The sequence below is a fragment of the Sander vitreus genome, chromosome 4, assembly GCF_031162955.1.
Source record: "Sander vitreus isolate 19-12246 chromosome 4, sanVit1, whole genome shotgun sequence".
Lineage (NCBI taxonomy): Eukaryota > Metazoa > Chordata > Actinopteri > Perciformes > Percidae > Sander > Sander vitreus.
This window is the reverse complement of record NC_135858.1, coordinates 2,807,344-2,834,852: the sequence shown is the minus strand read 5'-3', so window position 1 is coordinate 2,834,852 and position 27,509 is coordinate 2,807,344.

Here is a 27,509-nt window from a genome sequence, read left to right as displayed (position 1 = left end):
CATCGCGTAAAATACAGATGCTTGGTCATGTGCCTTTTGCCTAAAGTTTTTTCCCGGGAAACTAACTCCACTCTCTGGCTTGAAAGTCCTGTGTATTAACGCTCACCCATCCACCCTAACCTTCCTATGCGGCCAGCTGCATTCTTATACAGCGGCCATCAATGTAGTGAATACAGCGGGGAAAAAACAAGGAAAGGTTACGAATTACCGTGCTTAACTTTTCGTAGCTTCTTGAACGAATGGTTCATGAGAACAGGCTGATCCCTGATGTGTGGCAGTGTCAACAGCAGCACTAACAAATGTGTTAAAGTCTAAAGAAACTTTTAAATGTTGTCAAGGCAGACAGTTTTAAAATGGTGCCATTAAAATGTACACATTCCAGCCAGCAAAGCTGTAAATGGACTGTTCTTATATAGCGCTTTTCTAGTCTTAACGACTACTCAAAGTGCTTTAACATAGTACAGGAACCATTCACACACAGTGGCTGTGGCTGCCGTACAAGGTGCCACCTGCTCATCAGATAAACATTCACACACTTTTACACTCTGATGGCACGGCATTGGGGGCAACTTGGGGTTCAGTGTCTTGCCCAAGGACACTTTGACATGGGACTGCAGGGCCAGGGATCGAACCACCAACCTTCCGATTGGCAGGCGACCGCTCTACCACTGAGCCACATCCGCCCCTTCTAATGAAATCTTAGTGTGAAAGTTGCATAACACAAAATAATTAAAAGAATTCATAGCAATGTGGAAATGAACCCGACAGCTTCTTTAATGGAAGGCTTATTATGTTACATTTGAATTGAGCCTGTCAGACACAAATGCACTTCTCTTGACATCACAGCACATGCTTTACAAGAATGGAAATACTGGTTGTTTTTTCTTTTATGTTGATTAAAATTACATGGTGTTCTTTTTTTGTTGTTAGACAAAGGTGTGACTCGAGACTAACACAAGTTGTACTGTATCAAACAGACGTTATGGTTTGAATATGGTACAGATTTGTAGTTGTCGTTTGTTAGTGGGAGTATTGTTAATGTTTGCATGTATGCTCTTATCAAATGTCTGTTTATTGACATGCCAAAAGTAAAAAAACAAACATGCTCAGAGGGATGAGGATCAGCACCTCTAAATCTGAGGCCATGGTTCTCAGCAGGAAACTGATGGAGTGCCTACTCCAGGTAGGGAATGAGTCCTTACCCTAAGTGAAGGAGTTCAAATACCTTGGGCTCTTGTTCGCGAGGAGCGGGAGATTGGTTGGAGAATCGGCACAGCGAGGGTGGTATTACATTCAATTTATCGCACCGTTGTGACGAAAAGAGAGCTGAGCCAGAAGGCAAAGCTCTCGATCTACCGGTCAGTTTTCGTTCCTACCCTCACTTATGGTCATGAAGGCTGGGTCATGACCAAAAGAACGAGATCCAGGGTACAAGCGGCCAAAATGGGTTTCCTCAGGAGGGTGGCTGGCGTCTCCCTTAGAGATTGGGTGAGAAGCACAGTCATCCGTGAGGAGCTCGGAGTAGAGCTGCTGCTCCTTTTGCGTCCAAAGGAGCCAGTTGAGGTGGTTTGGGCATCTGGTAAGGATGCGCCTCCCTAGGGAGGTGTTCCAGGACCGTCCAGCTGGGAGGAGGTCCCGGGGAAGACCCAGGACTAGGTGGAGGGATTATATCTCCAACGTGGCCTGGGAATGCCTGGGGATCCCCCAGTCGGAGCTGGTCAATGTGGCTCGGGAAAGGGAAGTTTGGGGTCCCCTGCTGGAGCTGCTACCCCCGTGACCCGACCCCGGATAAGCGGACAAAGATGGAAGGATGGATGGATGCTCAGAGGGTTAGGGGGTTAGGGTTAACCCTTGCGTCATGTGGATGCACCAACAGCTGTTGTCCTTACTTAGAATTTTGTTGGGGGGACAGAAATTATGCAATAAAGCATTCAATTAATGTCTTTAAATTTTAAATTGTCACTTCTATGATCAGAGGCAAAGCTAGAACTGATGTTGATTAGTAAGGAAAACAATACAGCTTAGCTGTACAAGCACTGAGGAGAAGTTGAACCGGAGCAACTATCGCAAATATTGTATGGGGAATTGTCAATGATGCACAGAGCCAGCTGCCTTCAAGATATGCCATCCCATCAGATCCACCTCACAGACCATGCTGCTTCCTGTCAACTTATTCAATAAAAGATAAGAGCCTATCTCAACACAGCAGATACACAGGTAATTTAGGCTACAAGGAAGGAAGTAAAATATTTGTCTACTAGATTACTGAGGTAGAAAAATGTGGAGTTGTGTTTTTTTGTTTTTCTAATGTGTCCCAGGTTTTCAATATGGGCATATTGCTCCAGCAAGGCCTTAACATCTGCATTTACTCAGCACCGACTTATGTTTGCTTAGCATTAGGTTTCTGGGCAGAGAAATATGTGTTTATTAATGAGTGAAGGTGTTAGATAGATAGCTCATTGGAACTGTAATTGCTACCCTGCTAGTTACTGGACTAGCAAGGTAATAGATCTCCCGTTCGTCACTCAAACTACAGCACCACAAGGTAATGAGACAGTTACCGTGTGGTCGCTGTGTAGACGAAGGGACCGGTCTATAATTTCCGCTGGAAAATCAGCTGTTAGCACTAGAGATGGTCCAATGCCAATTTTTGCTTCCCGATACCAATTCCGATACCTGAACTTGCGTATCAGCCGATACCGAGTACCGATCCGATACCAGTGTGTCATATATTTTATTATGTTTTAACAGCTGTATACTACTATCCCTGTATGGATGATATGATGTATAACAGCTGTATACTACTATCTCTGTATGGATGATATGATGTATAACAGCTGTATACTACTATCCCTGTATGGATGATATGATGTATAACAGCTGTATACTACTATCTCTGTATGGATGATATGATGTATAACAGCTGTATACTACTATCCCTGTATGGATGATATGATGTATAACAGCTGTATACTGCTATCCCTGTATGGATGATATGATGTATAACAGCTGTATACTGCTATCCCTGTATGGATGATATGATGTATAACAGCTGTATACTACAATCCCTGTATGGATGATATGATGTATAACAGCTGTATACTGCTATCCCTGTATGGATGATATGATGTATAACAGCTGTATACTACTATTCCTGTATGGATGTGATATGATTTCTTTGTTGTCGGTCTGGCTCAGGTTAAACTCTTTGTGAAACCAGAACTTTCTTTTATTCTACAGTTTGACCGTCAGTTATAACAGAAAAATAACATAAACTACTTTAACGTAGATTTTCTTTAGGGCTTTATTACGTGGTATCGGATCGGTGCGTGAACTCCAGTATTTCCCGATACCGATACCAGTGTTTTAGGCAGTATCGGAGCCGATACTGGTACATCTCTAGTTAGCACACCAGAGTTTGTATAGTAGACAATCCCCTTGTTGGCAAGCTTCTCAGCCTCCGGCCATAGCGTCACGTTGGGGCCAGAGTCCTGAGTGAACGAGAGGAGTGTTAATATCAGAACCTTGAGAATCAAGACTCCAAGTACTTTTACTTTCTCTAAAATGTGCTTTCCTTTCCTCTTTTACACACAAACCTAACACACACACACACACACACACACACACACACACACACACACACACACACGTGTTGTGAACAGCTGGCCTTGCTAGCTACCAGTCACATACACAGGTAAGCTAAACAGCTAGCCCATAGCCACGTGGGGCTGCAACCAGCTCCACGACCCGCCATCTTGGCGCTCGCAGAGTCTCATCCACCACCCTGATATCGCGTGGTTTAGCTACCCCTGCGGTCTCGTCACCCCCCCCTTATATATTGCAGAATTGACAATAAAGTTGATTGAGAGTTGCAATCCCATTCAATGGCTTCACATCAACACTGTCGGTATTGTTAAACAAACTCCAAATGTTTGATATTGCATTTTCAACGAACAATGTATTGCAGCCTTGTGTTGGTGCAAATGTATAGTCATTAGTGTGGCATTAGTGTAGCTTTTTTTACCTTTGGCTTTTTGTGTTTGGCATTGACAAAAAGAAACACAGAAACATCCCTGTGAAGACAGACAAAGTGAAATTTGGCAGACATTAACTATGCTGGCTTCTGGCACATTACAACTTCTATCATTTGTGTAGCTTTGCCCATTTATTTCTAATGATAGTGTACCAAAGTCATTGTTGATGTTTGGGAACATGACAACATTGCTAAAATAAAGTCTGATGACAGAAACGCCAGCAGTCATACGATCAGAAGCCACAAGGTTAGCCAGATGATCTAAACCGCTTTAGTCATAGATACATACACGAAAGGTCAATTATAATCCCCCCCAAAATGTACAGAAATGTGTATGTGAGTGCACAGGAATTGTATGGAAGGTAAAAGTTGAAACAGGACACTGGTGTATAAACTGTGATGGATGTTTAATTTGGCCGCTTAGTAATAATTTTGCCACTTTCGTTTCCTCTTCCAAAATAGTTTGACTAAGGTTTTAACAATATTGCAGATGTCCCCAGCAATTACCCTGGTTAGTGCAATCTCATTATTACTGACAGAAATAGTCAAAACACCAGGTGGGCAGAAAAACACAACTACAAATTAAGTGTTGCTTGATATCTGGATGTGTAAATAAGCCACTGCTGTTTGTTAAGAGATGTGGTAGCATAGCTTTTGATTATAGGCATGCTTTTGTGTTTTGAACAGTAGAAACTTTGATCTTAAATCAAACTTTGAAATAATAAATACTTTTAGACACTCCTCTCTTTAGACAATCAGCCTGTTTGAGTGCTGGCACCAGTGTGGCTCCAAAGGTATATAATTAGGCAGTTTAAGCAGCTGTCTGTCTTAATGATGCCAGGCCCATATATGTGCTAAGGATTTTTCTTTACAAAACTGTAAGCTATTCTAATTATTTTCCTTCTTGCCTCCTTAACTACGGTATCTTTTATTTTGTTTATCTATGAGGTTCCTTGACTCTTTAGTAATTAGTCGACTAGGCTACCCTTGCTAGTCTGCATCAGAAATAGTGGTTGGTTAAACTTATTTAAATTATTTTAATGAGGTGACCTGCCACCCAGCCCTCCCTCGTCCTTTCTCATCCTTCAAACTCATCAGCCGCTCCTCACTCACTTTCACCCCCGTAGATGCACTTCTCCTCTTTATGAAACAAATCTGGGCTGCGGTTGAATTCTCAAAAGAAGAACGTCCTAAGTATGTATGTGTACTGGCTGATCAAACAACCTGATCTCACAGAATGGAATTGCAAATCCTGGCCTGTCACATGATGCCCTCTGGCCCAAAGACTTTTTCCCATAGACTTACATGGCGAAAGAGACATCTGGAAATCAGTGGACAATTGGTGTCACAACCCCTGCAACATGACTCGTTCCTCATTAATTAGTTAGCTTAGAAATAAACACATGGAGGCTACAGTGTATATTTCTGTTTCGGTTACATGGTCAGTGTGTTGTAAACGGCACCATTTGAGGGTATGTGTAAAACATCAGGAGTGGAGACAATACCATTGGAGTTGAAGATGGGTTTAGGGTGATACCCTTTCTTATAAATGAGCCCCTGTGCATCAAATGTGTTTGCTCACCCCTGAACACTTTGTGCTTTTCAAACTAATAGTTTGACATGCTATTTTATAAGCAATGCAGACCACAACTGACTACACACAATTGTCTTTCCTAGCACGGCCAAATAGTTTCTTTATGCAATTTGGCATCTCTAACAATGTTGTACATTATACCTTGTCATAAAGCCTCACTGCTAACCAGTTAAAGCTCTTGTAGAAAACTAAGATCTCTGCTGGGATTTAATAGTCTACACATATAACATACACTATAAATGCCTGTGGGAATGTTTATTAACCCTGCATGCCTACTAAAATCATAGCTGTTAACGTTAAAATCCACAGTTTGACCATTCAAAGGTTAACTGGGACAAAAAGGCCAGAGGTACATAGTTAAAATCTTTATACAAAATATAAGTTTCAGTTTGTGCTAGACTTTGTCATAACATTCTCTCCTACACAAAGGCAGTGTTAGTTATAGAGAATGTCCTGTGGTATATAGCTCTTAGCCAGACAGGCATGCATTTTTGATTTGGAAGTTATTGAGCGGGAATGTCTATATTATTGAGAAGTTTTTGGGCCAGATTAAATTTTTTATTTTAGAGATATTGCGGTCCTAATGTGTTCCAGATACAGACAGTGAAAGTTCTTGTTGAATCATTGCTGACGTTTGTGAGGTCCTTTTACACCCATCAATTTTTGAATATATAATATATATAATTTAATATAATATATAATGCAAAGTATAGGAGTGGACACACTTCAGTAAATCTAAAGTGACTGTTTTCCTTTGCTTCTCTTTCACAGCAGTTAATGTAAACTTTTCCTGTAGGAAACTTCTGTGATTTGCAAGTGCTGTCTTCAGTATTAGATATTTTTAAATAGAGTAGCTTCTTATTGGTTTAGTGAACAAAGACCTCTGCAAACATTGCCTAATGAGGCAGCACTGTTTGTATGGCCTTGCCAATCCAGGCATTTACGTATCTATTTTATTGTCTCCTCTTTCCTCTTCCTGTACATGCATTTCCATATTATGCACTTCAATAGGGAAACGATTGATTAGGATGTGGCAAAGCTGAAGTCAATTCTATTTCCATTTCTTCAACAACGGTAATGTCTATTATAGTCTATGATTGACTATGGGTCTTGGTGTATGGACGATTTGTACTCCAAATTGTCTCCGTGAAACATTCACTGGCGTGTGCTTAATGGACCATGACGAGTCACTTATTATCCTCTGCAGACTTTGTGATATGTTTAAAAAGGGAATCCAGTGATCAAGACAGTTATACTATATATATAAGGTGCAATTATGACACAGAAGTTATGGCACTGTGTATAACTAAGTGCATTTAGTCATATACTATACTTAAGTATAATTTTTAGGTTTGAATTGTTGTTCTTCACTGTACAGCACCTTGAACATACCTGAGTATGAAACATGCTTTATAAATAAAACTTCCTTGCCTTATCCACTGGTTGCCAAGCTTAAACAAAGTTTAAACATTAACAACTTTTTGATATTTAAGGGAAATCAAAGTAAAGAGGGTAACGTCAACTATGTTACCCATGATGGGTTGATCCTATAGGTAACTTAGTTGACAATTTCCTTATTTTAGCCCATAATTTCAATGGTACGCATAGTATGGCTAACAACATTCACAGTCATTTTCTTTATCAGGTTCACCTTAAATTTCAACATATATTTGAATTATAATCATTAAAGAATTATGAACCATAATAATGTACCTAACACCGACATTCAATTAATATACAGTATTTATTGACAATGCGCTATTACAGGTATAAAAAAAAAAGATTTAAATGTGTGAACACCATGCACTGTATAAAAGAAGTGGACTTAGCCACCGTGATGCCACGATTGGTTTGTTGACTACCATTTTGAAGCCTTGAGTTTTGGCATTTGGCCGTCGCCATCTTTGTTTTTTGGAGCCAGATTGATTATAATGTATTTGAAACAAGAGGGCGGAGCTGGGGAGTGGCACCTTGTTGTTTCAATGGTGCTTAGCTTAACTCAAGAGGCATGCTTTGCTGATTTTCAACCGGCTGACGCGTAGTCACGCCCTAAAGCCTATCCTGCTTTGTCGTAATAATTTACAAAAAGAACAACAACTAGCGATTTAATAAATAAACTCATTAGGAAAATGTTTACTGAGGTAATAAATTAAGTGAGAACGCTAGAGTTTGGCCATTTTCTCCTAGACTTCTGATCGATCAGACTTCTTTTTGGAGCCAGTGGAGTCGCCCCCTGCTGGCCATTAGGAAGAATGCAGATTTAAGGCATGTTTTCATTTTTTACAATATTGTGAAGCACCTCCTCAAGTCTGGTTTTATATATGAGTGCCATAAACTAAATAATTGGTTACCCTTCTGATATATCACAAGATAACATGATGACTAATATGTGATATATTGTGTCATACGAGTTAGCAAAGCTATGATGTAAAAATGACTTAGTAAGTCTTTTCGTTTTATAATTGTAAGCATATAAATCAAAAAGACTTGAGGCCTGTACTACGAATCAAGATCAACATGCCCTGGATATATTTCAGTTACCCGGCTTCACTTAACCTTACAACCGCGGTCCCGCATAAGCTGTGTCACGACGCTGGTTTCCCAATCCAGCGACACGCACCTTCACATAAAAGAGGCGGTGTTTGCACAGCACGACCAATCGCAAACATCTACCAGAGCCGCATATTTTACATAAGAAGAGAAAACTATAATTCTACATAAATATGAAGAACATAGACATGGTTTTACAGGCAAATACGCAATACAGTCGCTGCTTCCTGAAACAGGAAGGAAAGCTGGTAAAAAAAATAGCCGACGCTGTAGATGCGTAAATCACAACGCTAATCAATATCACTTCCTCATTAGTCAGGACCAAGATCTGACCATAATTACACTTGTGCTTTCAATAAACAACAAAAAAAGTTGTTGCTTTAGCCTATTATTTCAGTTGCAACCCTGGTAGTGGTAAGCAATCGTGAGAGCAAATAAAATATATAAAAACATAATTCAAACCGATGTGCGCATTGGCAACATACGGCTCAACAATTCCCTTCGCTGAAAATCTATATCTTTCATAAAAATACCCATCAGGGAATGTTAATCTGTCGCTAAATGTTTTAACGTTTCTGAGTGCACCGCTCTCTCTCCGCGCACCGAGCTCCACAGGATCTTCTAAGAACGGTGACGCCGTTATCAATCGAGTATTGATTGGTCGGTAGGCTGTGCTTTAACACCGGTTGATCTCTAATCTCCAACATAACCTGCTCCCGACCAGGTTAGGTGTTCAGCATAAGTTACCACGGCAATTGAACCCGGTAACAACTGATCCACCGTTGTGATACAGAAAACCCTGGGTTGAACCTGAAGTTACCTCGTTAACGCCAAATCTTGCTTCGTAGTACAGGCCTCTGCATTACTTCATCAATTAAATCTTATCTCTCTCAACAAAACCAGCAAATGGTTCCTCTCTAATGTATTGCTGCATCACTCATCTTCTCTCTTAAAAGACTTCATGCAAACGCTTCATGAAGTTGAAAGGATAAAGTTCTTAATGTAAAACTTTTTTCTTCCAACTCCATTCCCATTAGACGCAGAGATATATGGCATGGAATTTCTCATTAACTCTTTGTTCCTGAAGGGGTTTATATAGCCCAGGCCTGCTGAGCTGTGTCTACAGTGTGATTGGCAAGCAGGGGATGCATATTATTTTCACAATCAGATATAATATGTCTTCTATATCGTTTATATATCTGGCTGGCAAACAACTTCCTACAGATCAATGAAGATAAGACCGAAGTCCTTATTGTTGCTCGGGACATTACAGCTTCCAAGGTTGTTTAGCTTTTGGGGTGCCTTTCTTCAACTCTACAGTCCAAACTGAGAAATCTTGGTGTTATATTTTATCATAACATGTATTTTGATCAACATATCAAATTACTAACCCGCACATGTTTCTTTCAATTAGGAAACATTGTCAAACTTAGACATTTTGTTTCGCATTCTGAGCTTGAGATGATCATTCGTGGTTTTATATCATCCCGGCTTGATTACTGCAACTCCATACTTACCTGTTTCAGCAAGTTGTCCCAGGACCGTGTACAACTGGTCCAGAACTCTGCTGCAAGGCTGTTGACCAGGTCCAGCAGGATGTCGCACATCACTCCTATTTCATACTCATTACATTGGCTTCCGATCAAGTTCAGGATCCAATTTAAGGTACTTATTCTGATTTATAAAGCTTTGCATGGTCAGACACCTGTTTATATTTCTGACCTGCTCCATGCGTACACTACTAACAGGTCCCTCAGGTCTTCTAATCAGGGATTACTGGTGGTCCCACGCACTCGCTTAAAAACTAAAGGTGACAGTTACTTTGAAGCGGTGGCTCCAAATCTGAGGAACACACTTCCATTTGTCTTTATGTTCTGCCGTCTCTGTTGATGCTTTTAAAAAGCAGCTGAAGACACACTTGTTTAAATTCACTTTTGACTCATGTTTGTAACTTTGGGTTTTAGGTTTTAATCTTTTAAATGATTTTCATTGGTCTTTCAGTTATTTTTTCCTTGCTTATTTTCTGTTGGATCCTACTGTAGTTTTTACAAATGTTTATCATGTGACGCACTTTGTGACTTTGTCTGTAAAATAAAGGCATTATTATTATTATTATTAGTCTATACCATTTATAATTATCTGTGTGTTTTCTTGCAGGATTAACTCGCACCTAACAGGAAAAAATAGACAATAGCTGCAACAGCTCAACATGGGCCCCGAAAGGAAGCAGGCAGTGCTTCAGCGGCCCCGTGAAAGAAACTACTCAAATAACAAAAATGAGTAGGCCTACACATTATTATGAAGAAAGGATAAATCTTCCTTAAAATAGAACCATCTGAAAGTAGTGCAAGGAAATGATGCATTCACACCTTACTAACAATTTAACCGAACTAAATTAGGCAGGTGTGAAAGAACCCCAGTTTTACTTTAAGTTTTCAGCAGAAGGGGCGCCTGGGTAGCTCACTTGGTAGAGCGTGTGCCCCATGTACAGAGGCTCAGTCCTCGCCGCAGCGGCAAATGAGATCAGCAAAGCATCCTAAGACACAAAAGAAGGACACACATGACAGTACAGACAACACAACATCCCAAGAATTAACTGTAATTATTAAAGTACTAAGTGCAAAACGTGCTGGTGTATTTATTGCACCCCTGCTCTGCTGGGCTAAGATTTACTATTTTTTACTATTGGAGTTCAACAGCTTGACGGAACAATAACTTTAGTCTGTTTGTTTTACATCTCTGCACACGGACTCTTCTCCCTGATAGGCAGAAGTTCATATTCAGGAAAGAGAGGGTGTAGAGAGTCTGCAGTGATTCTTTCGGCTTGTTTTCTGACTGCTTGCTCGTACAGGCTCTGTATGGGCTTGTACTCTTTCTTCCCTATTATCCTCATAGTTGTCTTGTGTGTGCTGACCAGCCTGCTTCTCAGCTGCACTGTTAAGTTGCCAAACCATGCTGTGATTCCATATCTGATGATGCTCTCCAGAATCGCGCGGTAGAACTATTTCTATAGCAGTGCAGTCTATTGCACAGGTGGTCGATGTGTGTTTTCCAGCAGAGAAGATTGTCTATATGGACACCTAAGTATTTATAAGACGTTACCTGGATGACTTTCTGATTTTTTTATGACGGCTCATGGTCAATAACTTGCCTTGGGTCAAGGATCATCTCCTGTGTTTTTGTGACATTTAAGATAAGATGGTTGGTGTCGCACCACTTGATAAAGGTGCCTATCTCATCGTGGTACACAGAAGGGTTTATGTCCTTCTGGAGAAGGCTCAAAATTGCTAATTACTATCATCTGCAAATTGTATAATATAGTTATAGGCTTGCAGGGTAAATGTTTTGATTGACAGCTAAGCAGTAAACAAATCTCTACTGAGCTGTTGCTTACAAGCCAGTTACATAAATGTAATACAGTAATAGAGTTGGATATATATATATATATATATAATTCATCTCAGTGGCCACTCACCCTGCAACCAAAAGATCACCTATGGCCCAAAAATAATTTTCCCCATAGACCACTGTAGTAGGTTGAAAATGCTAGGTTTATGTATTTTTTTTAAATAAATGAACTATTTTAACAGTCTTTACACAGATGTACATCAAGGTAATGCATGCAAAGTAAATTAAATCAAAGCACAAAAGAAGAAGATTGGCAAAACAATGACCATGTATGGAAATCTGAATCTAAGCAGCATTAACCTGACTTATCAGACCCAGCAAATAAATCACGTAACCAGAAGAATTCCAGAATTCATTAAAAATGAACTGGATTGAGAAAGGCGTCATTTCGGCTGGTGTGAGACAGCCACACTCACACCAGCCATTCAATTCAACTTTTCAACTTTTTCTGTCCTTGTGTCAGAAAAAAGTAAAAGTGCTTTATGACTCTTTCTTTTGTGCTTCCATTATCCATTTGACACTCTTCAGTCACATACAAAGAGAACAAAAATCAATATACTTGAGGAGTGGTTGGAGGGCCTTTATCTTTTTGCGGCTGATGATTTGGCTGTGTGAATTATTCATCAGTAGAAAGATATGGCCTGTGCTGGTGAGCACAGCGGATAGGAATAACAGCTTTTCCTTATCACTCTTAATCTTAGAAGCTGCAGTAATGCAATTCCTAACATTTAGCACTTAATGGTGTGTCAGAGAGGGAACATGATCTAAGACCATTAGGGCTGTTTTGTGCTGAGGTTCAAAACAGGCTTTTCGCCTCTTATCTCTGGCACCGAGCTGACTAAGGAAGCAGACAACCGTGAAAGGTGTGAGGAAAGTCAAGCAGTTGGTGATACAGTCAGCCTATCAAATGCCCAAAACTACCCTGATTATAATCTTTGCATACCACTTTGCACAATCTTGTCAATACTATTGACCTTTTTAACTTATTGCTTACTAACTAACTTATATTGCCAGCAAAACTTGCAAATAAGGTTTACTTAACAATGCAACTGTTAAAACCTGGTGTGTAAGGGACTGTTTGTTATTCATTTCAGGGGCCACCGGAGGAGTTTTGGGATCTTCAGTCAAAATAGACCCAACCCTTCCTTCACCAGCAATACATTTTGGATGACCCTCCAAGAGGTTGGCAAAGACATACAGATAGCCATTGTTTATTAACAGCCATGACATATGTGACTAAACCTCATTGCATTCTCATCTTACGCATCACACTCCTCTGTTATGGTGTGGTGGCCATTTCAGCAAAGCAGTTTTGTGTTTATATGTGCGAGTGGGATTTATTCAGTTTGGGAAATCCCACGGTCTCTAAAGCTACAGCTATCGCTGGCTGACTAAACAGAGAGGGACCCATCTGCTAGCGATAGGGGCCGAGACTGAGAGAGCTACATGGAGCTACATGGATAAATATGCACCAAACAAGCCACTTTGAAATCTTGCTGTTCTCATGAATACAAAAGTTGGGTAACCTTCCCCCCTAGACTAAAGAAATTGGATGACCCTCCCCTTAACAAAGAATAAAAAGACATGACCCTCCCCTATTTTCCTCCAGTGGTCCATTCCATAAATACTGAACGGTCCCTAAGTTTATTGAAGGTGACATGTTTTCTGGATGAAGGGAGTCTTTACAGATAATGTTTAGGTTATGAATCTTAACTGCATTCATGTCCCTATTAATGTCATTAATAAAAACCATGATGACAAATATTGGTTGACCTTGGTTTTTATAAAATGAACCGTTGAAAACCAAACCTATGACGAAATGTATAACATTGTTTGGCAACACATAAAAACTGATATTGTGACAGACGAATGGAAAATGACCTAATTATTTATTATTTATTATATTATTATTTTCAACACCTGCACGCATGTGTGGAATCAAACATTATTCCCCCGTCTGGTTGAATTAGCTTTGTGACCTGTTTGACGAATCAGCAGCATCTTATTTCAGTAACGTCTTTGGTGTTTCACAATTTGGATACTACCGTGAGTACACTTACATGTAGTACACTATGTACTCACTTGTGTTGTGCGTACATTTCGACAGGATAATGTTGTCTCAAATCGTGCACAGAAGTTAGTGATGGTCAAATGAAGCTTCGTGAACCATTTTCTTTATTTTCTGAGCTCACTAGATGGCGCTCTCTGTTCAAAGAAAAAGGTTAAAGGAATGGCAATTCAGTGTGTTTTCAACCCTTTGTTGAAGAGAGAGCCCCATCTAGTGGGCTCAGAAAAAAGAGAAAATGGTTCACAAAGCTTCATTTGGCCATCACTAACCAGAAATGATTCTTCTCCTTTTTTAATGGTTAATTGCAGCCAGGCAGAGAATTACAGCCACATATTGTCGCCCGACAAAATATATACCGGCTTGTTTTCTCACTGACTACAGAAAAGTAGTACTTATTTAAAAAAAACAAAAAAAAAACACATAGAGTTCAGTTTTTGCCATTTCCATTCGCAACCACTTGCACGCCATATTCACAAGTTTGAAAATACGTTTGTGTTCACGTAGCTTCCACTATGTATCAAAGATGTTAGTGTACAGCGTTCCACACTCAATGTTGTGGCCTAACACTGCAGACCTAGTCTGGCTATCACCAGACCAAGCTCAATCTTTTAAGATTGAGCTTGGTCTGGGGAGTGTGTTCTGTATTTTCTACTGCACAAGAGGCGTGATCAACGGGCATAGTTCAAATGACTCTGTACGCAATTGGATAGTCCTTCAACCAGTCAGAACAACGATCCGGGTGACGAAAATCGGTAGTAAAAAAAAAAAAAAAAAAGCCGGTCGGTAGTAAGGCCAACACATCCTTCTTTTGTAGGAATTGTTCCAGGGCAAGTTCCTGTTCCATTTTCAGAGAAAACTTGCCTTTGAAATCTTTTAAAACAGCAGCGACAGCGGCATCAACGGGTCGCTGCGCTTCGGTGGCCGTCATGTTGAACGTAAAGAAAAGCTGCTTGCCTTCGCTCCTCTATTGTCATCGTGTTAAACCCGCCAATAGCGTGCCAGGTGGATAAGCCAGTTTGTGATTGGTTCCCACAAATGTGTAACGGAAGCAGGATAGATAAACATACAGGATTCCAGCCTGAGCTGCAGGGCAAAATCAAATCGCCGGCAGATCGGGCTGGGTTTACCCAGTTTACTACAGACCAGTTTAAAAGCGTGAAACAACAAGAACATCTGTACTTCTCAACAACAAAAGTCTCTATCTTCTGGAATGTCAGGATGCAGCCCCCCCTTCCCACCCTTTTCATGTTTTCAGCTTCTCCACAATAGAGGCTGGTGCTACACATGAGCAACTGGTGTAGAGAGACATTTCATTCTCACACCAAATGCAACAAATGACAAAAACCTGTTGTTGCAGTACTCAACATAATGCTGTATAACCCACTCACTGGACGCTGCTGTTGGTTCTCTGCTCTAATTAACTTAGCTTAATTGATTGTTTGTGCTTAAGCATATTTGTTAGAGGAGGATGATGTTGGTGGTGTGTCAGATAACTTTTAAGGCTCCAGAAACTGTGCATTTTATGGTTCAGCCTGTTCTCATGAACCATTCGTCCAAAAAGCTACGAAAAGTTAAGCAGTGTGATTCGTAAGCATTCCACGTTTTTTTTGCTGTATTCACTACATTGACGGGCGCTGTATAAGAACGCGGCTGGCTGTATGTAGGGGTTGTCAGGGTGATGGGTGGGCGTTAACACACAGGACTTTTAAGCAAGGGAGTGGAGTTCACTTCCCAGGGAAAACTAAAGCCTTTTACCCGGGAAATGTGTGTTCCTCAGGAGTGTTTTAATCCAAACCACCATCTTTTTTTCCTAATCTTAACTAGTCGTTTTGGTACCTAATCTTAACTTTCATCGTGGCAAACACTTATATTTTGTGGACTAAATTTAACCGTAATATCCGCCGAAACGAGCTACTTGACGTTCCTCCAGGTAAGTTGATATTATTAGGACTTTGTCGTCAAATAAATTGCATTTATGTTTTCAGCATCATTGTTGCAGTGCATTTACAATTTGCTTTGTGTTGTTATGGCAGCAGTGACAGTTTACTACTTTTTGGAGCGTGCTAACGTTCACGTTCTTGTAGCCTACAGCTTGAACAGCTTGAACTTAGCTCGTTAAAGTCAGCCCTGTAACATGTGCTTTGCCTGGTCTTTGTATGGAATGGGCAGTCTGAAATGTTATTTAGCACTCCTTAAACCTGTAGGCGAGCTAGTGAATATATTTGGTATCATTTGAAACTAGACGATCTAAGAAATCCATTGATACCAACCATGTCATGCTTGTCCATAACAGGGATATATAAAATAAGGTTCCAAAGTTAAGCCATTTTCAAAGGAGTCTCTCTCACCTCAAGAAATCAGAATAAAAATAATTTATCATGTTTTACACTGTAGCTGTTGCCATAACTACATATTTCAGATGATGTTGCAAGTTAAACTACAAAGAATAAACATTCAACATTTGCTCGACATATTGTAACCATGTTTATTAGTACAGTAATTGTCATGCACCAGGTTAAATACATGCTTCTCCTGTAAGACAAAATGTGTGTGCAGATGTACACCCTGATAAAAAAAAGATAGTTTAATCACTGAATCTGCTATGTTTTACGGATCTGACTGATCAGATGCTGTCCTGAACACCTGTTTGACGATGTTTACCTCGACCCACAAGACTCTCCTCACAGTATGAAGGTATTGTGGGACAGGTGCCATACTTCTGCCAAGCGATGGTCTGAAGACAGCACAGCAGCATCAGGAAAGATTCAGTATCCACAGGATGACTTCTGTGACCTGAGAGCCTACATTACCAGCTGACACATCCTCAGTAGAAAAGAAACCCTTTAGACTGGTGGAGGACATCATCTGGACAGTTAACATGTACTACTGTGTGCATTATGTATACACACTTTATATTTCCATTTCATTGACTATGAATAAAGTGCTTTATTTCTAAGCAGGGTTTGGTCATTTTAAAGTTTAGTAGTAAGGCTCCTTAAGTGTTATATATTTTTTTTCACAAAGACTGTAATTGCACTGTTTATACAGGTGATATGTCTGATTTAATGCATGTAGAAGGGTCAAACACTAAGTCCATTTAACATCCTGACTATAAAAATGTAATCCTTTAAGACCGGTAATAGTGACAGTAAGCAACACAAAACATTTGTTTAAAAGTTCAACTTTATGGTTTGACAGATGACAATATGAATAAAACAAAAGTATTTTGAAAGGGTATTAAATCTAATCTTCAGCTTGAAAAACATTTCACAGCATAGATATGACAATAACGGACAAATAAAAACTTCAAGTGAAAGTCTAAGTTACTTTGTGAAACAAGAGTCCCTTTCACACAGCCTGATCAATGTCTATGGACACAGTACAGTCCTTACAGTAGCAGTTAATACTTTAGTTACTGAGCAGTTAAGAAGTGACACCTGTCGAGCAATAACAAGTTATAATAATAAGTTTTAGATTAAACTAGGCTATCGTGTTTTATCACGGTGTACAACTGCACATACATTTAGTCTTGAATAAAGGATCAGCATGTACTGTATTTAACCCGGTGTGTGACAATTACTGTACTAATAAACATTTACAATATGTCGAGCAGATGTTAAATTTAAATTCTTTATAGTTTAACTTGCAACATCATCGATTGATTCCTTAGATCATCTACTTTCATATGATACCAAATATATTCACTAGCTTTACAACTGGGCCCCACTAACAGTTTAAGCAGAGCTTAATAACATTTCAGACTGCCAATTCCATACAAAGCCCATGTTATAGGGCTAACTAACGAGCTAAGAACGTAACATAAAGCAAATTGTAAATGCACTGCAACAATGATGCTGAAAACATAAATGTAATTTATTTGACGACAAAGTCCTAATAATATCAACTTACCTGGAGGAACGTCAAGTAGTTTCTGCCAGCGTCTCTGAAACATTTAACAAGACTTCTTCATGGGCTTCTATGTAGTTTAACAGCGGTTGGCATCCATAAGTATTGCCTTATCGCCATCTACTGGAGAGTGCTGGGATCGTCAAGACACGTATTGTTTAGTGGCAACAACGGCGCGGAAAAACAGTCTCAAAAGTACCCACACAAATAGAAGGATATTTACACATATATTTACATTGAAAAATTACAAGCTGCAAATACTTATGAGACTGTTTTAGCACCATACTCGTAGCCAGTCGGTGTCACGTGACCGGTGTTTTTTTTGTGCTGAATGCATCCCAAATCTTTTTAAAACAAATGTATCTGTTGCAAGGCTTATGTTCCCTGGTAGCATTTGTCCCCCATCATTCCATAAAGTGCTACATCCCTGTAAATAACAGTGTGTGTGTGTGTGTGTGTGTGTGTAACAAAGGCCACTATTTGTCCTCATCTTAACCAAGTAATATGAGTTACCTAAATATAACCATGTAAACGGTAATCATGCTTTTTAGTTGCCACAAGCTGATTTTGTTGGGAAAAACGAGGCCCGAAAGAATGTGTGGTTGGGTTTAACACTTTAAGTGTACTCGCCAGCTTCACGTGATCTTAAGCCTAACAAGGTTTCACATTATCACATGTCCCCGCAGTGTGCTGTGAGCACAGAGTCCCCTCCACGTCTCCTTGTTAGGATGTCCTCTAACAGCTCAGCGGACGCAGCTGACACCAGGGAACTGTTTAAAAGACTGCACCTGGAAAGGTGTGATGAGATGAGATGTGCTACAGTGAGCAGGGAAATGAAGATCAGCGCGTCACTCATGGGTGATGAGGTGGCATGCCTTAAAACACTACACTTTCTCCCCGTACCTCTTTACGCTCTGCCTCTGTTCATGATCATTTTCCAATCCGGGAAAAGACAAGAAAAAAAATGTCTGTATTCACTGGAGCAACATAGGTGTATCCAGAGTATATGCCGCTGTCTTGTTCTCCTCCAGCTCTGTGTTCAGGGGCTTTAATCTTAAAATCATGTTCCTGTTTTGCCTGGAAATGGCTTGGGAGAAAATTATACAGCGTCAACATCCTTTGCCAGTTTGCTTTCCCTTGTAACTTCCATTTTCATTTGCATGTGACAGAGGTAATTAATCTGCTGCACTTTGACCTGTGCAGCCTCTGTTTGAGTGCTTGTCTAATTGTTTGTCTGTAATATCCCTGTTCACTCTGCCACTGTTAATTGACAGTTAATGAACAATGAGAGCACAGGAGTTTAACAAGTAGTCATATCCACTTAAATGTGTTTATACTAGAGGGAAGCTTATTTTCAAAGACAAAATGCTCTTTCATTTTGAAAAATACATGACGACAAGACCAGTTAGACTTTGTTCAACCTGTGCTTTCTCCAGATGTGAGATTTGTGCTATTTTTCTGTGGGTGGATGAGGGTTGTACAGAAGGCACTGAGTCTGAGAGAATAAACGTATCATATCAGTTGTTTTCTTACATACAGTACATGTTCAGTTTATACAGTGAACATTACAGCAACGTTTTCATGCTTGTGTTCAAGCAGTATTCTGCCATGTCTGATTTACCCAAAGACTTCAAGACTTCATGTCATGTCTTCATTCGCTTCATATTTTCGTATTTTGACAAAACAGCTCCCTGTCTGGATCCTAAAGAGATACCCTGACATTCTGACATTTTTCTAGTTTTTTTTCCCTCTTACCCATCACATGTCATTTGTGGAAAAATGCAAAAATGTATTTCAAGTTGTGGGTCGGACAGCTAAGAAATTAAAAATGACCTGTAAAGCTGAGGGAAGCTGCATATTTGAGTGATAATTCTCTGTCTTTACTACAAGCGACCCCTTTCACATTGTTACACTGACAAATTTTTCCTTAAAGCAGAGATCTTCAACAGGGGGGCCGGGACCCCTAGGGGTTCCTCAGAGTCACTGCAGGGGGTCCTCCAAATTTTTGTCAACTTTTGAAAAAAAAAATTAAAAAATTAAAATGGCTAAACATAATTCTCACATATTATTAGCAAATATAAATCCCCATTGATGATGGGCTTACTGGCCTATATGTCTCTAAGATAGCCACTCATCCTAAAGATTACCTGTGCCCCATAAAAGATGATTTATAAATAATGCCAACAATTAATATTTTAATAGCTTAGTATTCTACGCACTAAAAGGTATGTATAAAGGCTTTAGGCCGCACTACACGTTATTGTAGGCCTAGTTTAATATGCAAATGAATTGTATACAGTATGTAGTGGAGGTCCCTGTCCATCTCTCTTTCAGTTAAGAGGTCCTTGGCTTGAAAAAACGTTGAAGAGCCCTGCCTTAAAGGATTCCCTTGCAAGACACTCTACAAGACATATGTACCATGGCTTTTAGAGTTGAGAGTTTATGTATTCATTAAAGGCACAATCTCAAGGATCTCTGTTTCATTTCCTTTGGCGGCACCACTTGCGATAAGCGGTAATTGCAGGTGTGTTTTGTGCACTTGCCAGTGAAACTGTCGCCAGAGCCCGTATACGGAGAGCCTGTTAAGTCCCTAACTCTTAACCCTTAACTCCCTATTAAGTTCCATTGTACCAAATTCGGTTGCAGTTCCACCAGAGTTCCACTGGGGGTGATCGCGGTCCAGTGCTAAATGAATGGGAGTCTATAGAGCTAGACAGCTACATGTGTCTCTTTCGCCTGATTGTCGTTGAGAAATCTCAGATTTGATTGTAGTTTTTGCAAGTTCAACATGGATTATAGGTCAAAAGTTGAATGAACGAGTACTTATGTCCTTTCGATTTCTTAAAGGTTGAGTCGTTGTTGCCCATAACACGCTAGCATTCTAATGAATGCTGATTGGTTGATTACGACCAGAGATCCCGCTTGATGGCATCCAAAGTGTGTATGTGAATATTTTGGCATGGTCTTTAAAACCAAACCAAACCTCTTTCTAGCACGTGTATTGACAGGGAGAGCCTGTCAGCTGTGTTGTTGATGCCTCGAGAGAAAAAAGGAAGTGACTCAGAGCTTGCCGTAAAGCAGTATCTCTGGCCGTACCATGTGTATGATGTCATTAACATTTTAAAAGGCTTTTTAGAACAAAAACGCGACTTTAAAAAAAAATCGAACACCCAGCAGTGTGTGTGTATAGACTTCCATTCATTCTGCACTCGCCCGTGAGCGCCCTCATATGGAACCAGAGTGGAACTGCAACCAGTTCAGAAGCCGGTAGTTTTCCAGAGACTGGAAGTTCTCCCCTTATTAGACATTCTCTGCTGTCGCCTGTGTGACATCAGTCGGTTGGCAGATGAAGAGCTAGCCTGTAGCGCTAGCTCCACCTACCCTCTCTGGCGGACCAACCACTGCAGGGTGATGGAAAATGCGTCCCTTAATGTGCGCCGCGGCCCGCTTGTGATTTTTCCCCAGGTACTGTATGTTACCCCACCAAGTTTGTAATACTGCAAATGCAAAGGCTTTCATGCACCATACAGACTCAATCACTATTGTGTTACTTCATTCCCTGATTATACTGACTTAACAGACATTATTTAAATGACATTTTTTGAGATCTTTAAATAAAAATGTCAAAATGTTTAGTAACTTCCTACAATAAATATAAAAATATATTGTTCGTGGCTTTTTTTAACTTCATTTCAGCCCAGAACAGAGACTGACAATCGATTTAGGGTTTAGATTATTTCAGACCTAAGGACTGGAATATTGTTGTAGCGTTTGTATACATGTAAAAAATGTCTGTTAAAGTGAAATATACTGAGAAAAAAATGCACTGCAAATCTGAAAGCAGAATGGCTTGAATGCATAATATACCTCACATATCATATCAGAAGTCCAGTACTAAAATAACATAGACACAAATTAAATAGCTATGGCTATAAATGGCTACTGTACCTCTAACTTTTGAATTTTTAATTACTAATAGTACCCTGCTTGTACAATTAACAGCATATTTGTGTTACAGTAAACCAGTTGTTTTTCAGTAAATACATTCACAGACCAGTGCCACACTAATTTACTGGGTAGAAGTCTGTGTAAGGATTTTACACTCAGAGCCTTCTCCTGTGTTTAAGTATCTGACAGGGAAAAGCTTCTACAGAGAAAAATGCACAGTGTTGGTCACAAGAGGGCATGTCACCCTATAAAACAAGCAAGTTGCTAATGACTTTTTCAAGAACTAATTTTCTGCTTTGTGGCGCAGCCTATAAAACAAGGTTATTCTCCTCCATCAAGGGATGAATAGAGATTTCACTTCTTAACATCGTCCTGTTTATTGTCTCGCAGCAACATTTACACGTTCCTTATGCCACAAATTGAAGAGGGTCTCCGTTGACTTCGTCATTTGCATCCCAGGTTTTCTTTTTTTTTTAAATGCATTAAGAGGCGAGCAGGGGTAAAAGCACTGATCCATTATGCATGTTGACAACAATCTCAAGTATGTGTACCATAGATGTCTAACAAGAACGTGTCCTCCACTTTCACCTCCCTGGTCTTGCATATTGTGCACGTTGTCTTTTTTTTTAATAGTCAAAACACAGGGTTGTATCAGCAGAAATCCATGTGACAGTAATGCTGAAATTAGCTTTAAAGTGCTGAGTTCTCACTATGACACAAAGCCACCCCATGCACTGTGATTTTCCCACCTGCTAGCACGCCCATAACTCTGATCCAAACCCCAGGGGTTGGAGACATGATGACTCCAGTGTACGAGATGACAAAATAATTTTAATATATGTAGAAGGATGAGGGTTTTGTTAAACACATACATCGGAGTTTCACAAATCTTGCAACTGTGTGTGTTTCGTGTGTATCTGCAGACTACTCAATTAACACAACGTCCCCTGACAAAGCATCATAAAAAAAATATAAAGAGGCTCCGGTGATCTTGAAATTCTGCAAAACACTAATCAGAAAAGCTAGCCATAAGGGTGTTTACAGCTCTCAGTCACACTATAACCTTACTGATGAACGATTGTAGCACTATGACTTAATTATGACTGCACAGGAAATACTGTCCATCCCTAGTAAGGACCCTGATAGCCATCGATAAAAAGGCCTGATGAACGCAGACTTCCTGAGCATGGATGGATAAATACTGCCTGAGTAATGAGACCCGGGCTGCCAAGGATGACAGCTCTGCTATATATCATATGGTGCTCTGTGGTTCTGAGGCAGCACTGGGGGGCTCTCACAGGGAGGCTTTGTGAAAGGCGCTCTCATTCGTGGCTGGCTTTCAGACACAATGGTTGTGTTCACAGAGAGAATATAACCAGAGATATCAGTTAGACAATAATGAGAAATTCCATTTTCAGTCATCTGATTCTATCTGCACAACTCTTGTGAAAAGCAATTGCATCAATCTTGCACATATACAGTCTACTCTGATGAATCTTTTGAGTGTGGCTCACAATGGCCTTCATGGAGATGGCACGCACAGAAAAGATGGGACAGGAGATGATACAGTGCCAATATCTAGAGTCAGATTCAAACCCGCAATACTTTTATTACATGGTAGGTGTGTTTTAGCTCACTGACCAATCACAGCATCATTGGTTGGTTTTATTTAGTTATTACTGACTTCAGCGTGTGGGGAGATTTCCCGGTTAATTCTGCCGTAGATCAACTCTTTTTGTGCTCTGTTGCAGGTCAACTAGGAATGCCCTCCATACATTCTTACTAATTACCACCGGTCCTGCATTTAAATGGATTTTTTTTTTTTTAAAGGAGTAGACCTTCTTAAATCCCTCTTACTCTAATTAAGGCTTATATCAGGATAATGGAAAAATGGTGGATCAAAGGTTGAATTAATTACAGACTTGAGCATGTAATTCAGGTACGGAGAGTGAAGACATGGCTTTCATGGAAAGAAACCCTGAAATAGACACAAGCTGATTGACACGAATAGATACTATGCACATTTAGAATTTTTTTGTTTATTTTTTGCATGTGGTAACCTTACTGAGGCTTTTTTTTACCTGTGCTCTCTCCCAAGATTACACACACACACACACACACACACACACACACACACACATTTAAAAAAGCCTGAAATTAACTGTTTACATTTTTCAATGCAGACACCAGCATAACACATACATAAAAACATAAAATAAGCATGTACCCATATGACATGGCAGCATACCCTGTGATATGACACAGTAACACTGTTTAACCTCTTTCAGCTCACAATTGAGTTGATTAGATACTTTCATGACGCTTTATGTGAAACATAACATACTGCCATTAGAGTAATAACACTACTGCCTCAGGAGTCTGACTAGCCACTAAATTAACAAATTTAGGCCTGATCTTAAGTCACGCACATAAAAAATAAGACTAATATAAAATACACAACATGAAACCGTATTAACAATTGAGGCAACAATACTTTCAAAAAGAAACAAAGTCATGTCAAATATAGCCCTACAGCCTCTGACTTTATATACAGTAGAACCAATCACAATGTTTGCTTACAATAACTTCGGGGCAGAAAACCAAAGGCCAAAGGCGCTGAGCAAACGGGCGAGTTATTTCAAAGTGTATACATCTCATTCATCTAAAATGCATGTTTGAGGCTTTCATATCTCAACACTTTCACTAAAGTTAGGTTGGAGACCACAGTCTAAAGAAAATGACAGCTTGAATTTACCCAACAGCAAAAATAAAATGCATAACATAAACACAGCAGAAACCTCAGGTCAGACCGCTGTCTATCTTTGTATCTTACCTTCGTATGTTCCAATTTCACAGAACTCTCCGCAAACCAAATCAACTGCCAGTTGATCTACCCCGAAGTAGTCTCACATTGCAAAACCTTCCTCCACAGCGCTGCGGAGGAGGGTCTGGCTAGTCCACACAGCATTCCTGATTGGGAGAAAAACGTGCTCTGGTTTATTGGCATTTCTTTAAACCAATCACAATTGTCTTGGGCGGTGCTAAACGCCGAGTGGTCCCACGGTCCCTCTGCAAAATAGCCTCGGGAAGGAACTTGTTTTGCTGGAACGTGTACGTCCTGCAACAGAAAACTCAGATTGGACAGATAGTCTAGCTAGCTGTCTGGATTTACCCTGCAGAGATCTGAGGAGCAGTTAAGTTTTTTCACAGATGATCTGATTCATTTAGTACTATCAGGATATAGTGAAAGTTGTAGCTTTAAATATAACAGTCTACATCAACAACGTTTCATTTGCTGGATAGTTCCGCCGGATGTCCTTCATTTTCGGCCAGATGTCCCTCACCTTCTGCTTTCTTTGTGTTGGCATTCTAAACGCTGGTCGATTCGGGAAACATCCTCCGAGCTAGAACTGACAATCAAATTATAATCATCTTTTTTTTGAGTAAAATTCTCATTACACACTCGACAGCCATTTTAATTGCACAGCTCGTCTCTCTACGTACACACATTTCAACAAAACAAGATCCTCCCCGAGGCTATTTTGCAAAGGCACCGTACGTGCGTCCGGCGCTTGACGTGACGATTGTGATTGGTTTAAAGAAATGCCAATTAACCAGAGCACGTTTTTCTCCTATCCCGTATTGTTGTGTGGACTAGCCAGACCCTCCTCCGCAGCGCTGTGGCGGAAGGTCTGGCAATGTGAGACTATAACACCACAGACACGTGATTATAGGAAAGAGCAAGCGTGGCTCACTCCAAATGTGCCACACTATTTCTTGACCAGGCACAGTAACTTTACCTGTTAGGCTTGCTATGCTAAGCTAAGCTAATCACCTGCTCGTGGTAGCCTCAGGCAGATAAGCAAATTAAATATATGTCCTTGACAAATGAATTGTTTTTTGAGGGCTTAACCAATATATTTCTGACTTACCAAATACTGGATTTTCATTGGATATTCTGAAAGTTTTTCAGTCACACTAAAACTGTTTAACCTCACTTTTTACAACTTTACAAATCCAGTGATATAAACACTAATCTCTCTTTGAAACCCTGAACTCTTGCAGTAACAAGATGTGGTGTGGTGCCTAAAACCCAGGGAGTCATAAATATATTTACTACAGGCCTAGTAAATGAGCGATGTGAAATCCATATAAATACTTTCCTTGGGGAATAAATTATAGCACACTGAAGACAACATATCTACAAAGTTACACAAATGGGGTTTGGGTGTTCTTATTACGTGTGTGTGTGTGTGTGTGTGTGTGTGTGTGTGTGTGTGTGTGTGTGTGTGTGTGTACAATATCACTTTTTGGGACCAGTTTTTGACTTTTTACCAGCTGAAAGTTGGACAGGATCTAATTAGGGCCATAATATATTGTCTGCCCTTGTTAAAACTGCAAAATGCATTTAGCTTCAGCTAAAAAGTTCTTGTTGCTTCATTGGGGTTTACAGTTAAGCGTCCGGTATGCTCGCCGCAGCTGACCATTTCGAACGCAAACGTGACGTCATGGGAGTGCCGTAACTATTTATACTCGCGACACTAGTTGCAGTCTTCTCCTGAACAGAGGTGGCGCTAATGAGCAAAGGCTACCGACTTCACTATTTCTACGGACTAGAAGAAGAAGAAAAAGGTAAACAACGGTAGAACTGGCAGCAGCATTGACGTCAATGCTTCGATTTGATTCGATGACCTACTTCGTCGGATCAAGCCTTTCATTCACCATAAAAAGAACTCCTCTTAACCTAGTAAGTTTACAAGAGAGACTTGCAGTCATCTGAGAGTCCTGGCCTCTGGTTGTCCTCGAACCCCCCATGCTTCCTGTTTCTGCTTTGTCGCACGCCGCTGAAAAAAATATAGTGGTGCACGATAGAGTGCGGATCGGGCCGCATTTTCCTGTCCGAGCCCGGCCCACGTCCGACGGAGAAGTAACCGAACCCGGCCCAAGCCCGACAGGCATTAAAATATTTATGTCCGAGCCCGACCCGAGCCCGAGACATTTTCTCATACTAATGACACATGTACGTTTGTTTATGTGGAAAGCTTTTATTAAGCAACTGTAAGAAGGCATTCGGAAATGTCACCAGATGAGCGCATCAGCACACACGGGGCAACAAGCACGCGTTAACACAGGCACGCACCTACATATAAGCTTTTTTAAATTTCAAATGTTCAATGCCTTATCGTGCTGATGTGACCGAGCCCGACCCGAACCCCAACATCATTTCTAAATATCTGTCCGAACCTGGCCCGGCCCGTCGGGTACTGTCGGGTCCCGACGGGCTCGGTTCGGGTATCCATCCTCTAGTGAACGACCTCGCATGGTCGCGCAATCAAAATCGTGGCGCGCCAGCGAGATCTACATCATATTGACGTCACATTGGCGCGCGACAGGTCGCTGCGGCGACTGTAAAAAGGCCTTTAAGGTCTGGGAAGCTTCCAGGGAAATGCAAAGTGCTACCAAAACCGATACAAACAAACGGTGTTATGTGTTTAAATAAGGAAAGAAATAAAAAGAAAAGTTCTGTGCACAGTGTCTAAATTGCATTTTTTACCACACTGTTATTCTGTGGAAGTAATGATTCAGCAATAAATGGATACATCAAATGCCACAATAGTGGGAAAGAAAACTGCTGAATGATGGTCAGAGCTTCAGTACTTCTGTTGAGGCAGTTGTGCCGTGTAGGAATGACCTGTCAAAGCTGCTGGGTATCAACCCAACAATTCTTTTTAAATTTTTTCATTTTTAGCCAAAATTCACTGGCACTCTCCTTCACCGACACTTCCTGCTGATACACTGCTTCTTTTTTTTTTTTTTTACACAGCTCTGACAGCCTGTGTGATTATGTAAATGTATGTGGTTCAGAGTCCACTCACTGCACGGTTGCAAAAATCAATGTAGTGTGGGCTGGAATGAGTGAATACTGACGGATTCACAGGTGTTAGTAGAATCAGTTCATTGATTGAGGTGGAGATGCATAGACGCTATTTACCCGTTTGACC